Consider the following 852-nt stretch of genomic DNA (forward strand, 5'->3'; position numbering starts at 1 on the left):
AATCCAACAGAAAGATCATAAAGAAGTCAGTCAAATCTACCTTCATGCACACACCATCCCCTATAACAGGACGGCAGGGGCTCTGATTTGTAATGCAAAATTTACTCAGTTATACATCTTGATCTAAAACAGTAAATGCTTAAGACATATAAATGCAACAATATTATTTTATTCAGCAATGCCTAAACAGTGACATCCACTGCATCAAGATGTAGGAGAATTGAGTGACAGTCAGAGGAAACACAGGACCAACACTGTCAAACTCTCTCCAATTTTCTTGCATGATGTTGGAGAATCCACAACTACCAACTGTGAAGCTGCAGCTCTTGGTTATCATGCAACCCTAAATTCTGATTTTTTTAATCTGCCACAGTGGGATTTGAACCCAGATCTCCTAAGTGTTACTTAGATCTCTAGATTAACTGCTCCACAATAATACCACTAGGCCATTGTGTGCCCAGCTATTTCAAGGCTATGGTGAGCTGACTTTTCATCTTTCTTACTCACCAAATACTTTCTTATTGTCAGTTTTATTTCATCTTAACAGTTGAGAATTATAATACTGGACTTCAGCCTGGATAAACTCTATAATACAGTGCCTGTAACTTCAGTATCAATTGGCTATAAAGATGATTAACAGCTGCATTTCAAGTGCAGTACTTCATGAGCCTTACCATCCATAATTATCAAATTCCACACTTCAGCTACCTCACTGTGAAAAGGTGAATGGTTTCCTTTGCATAGCCAGGTCACAGTGAAGTTACACTCTTTCATTATTTCAGACTGACATTTTATATTTGATTTATCACATTAAGGGATTTGAAATAAGATTCTGGAAATATTAATGGTGCA

General features: G+C 37.0%; 1 non-coding gene across 1 annotated transcript; it reads right to left on the reverse strand.

The window, feature by feature from the left end:
• Positions 1-207: 207 nt before the first annotated feature.
• LOC122539763 (small nucleolar RNA SNORA44) lies at positions 208-341 on the reverse strand. Its single transcript, XR_006309178.2, has one exon. It is a non-coding gene; the product is annotated as a small nucleolar RNA SNORA44 (small nucleolar RNA).
• Positions 342-852: the final 511 nt, after the last annotated feature.

Source organism: Chiloscyllium plagiosum, unplaced genomic scaffold, assembly GCF_037043375.1.
Source record: "Chiloscyllium plagiosum isolate Xiang-an unplaced genomic scaffold, Cpla_swu_hap1 HiC_scaffold_2, whole genome shotgun sequence".
Taxonomy (NCBI): domain Eukaryota; kingdom Metazoa; phylum Chordata; class Chondrichthyes; order Orectolobiformes; family Hemiscylliidae; genus Chiloscyllium; species Chiloscyllium plagiosum.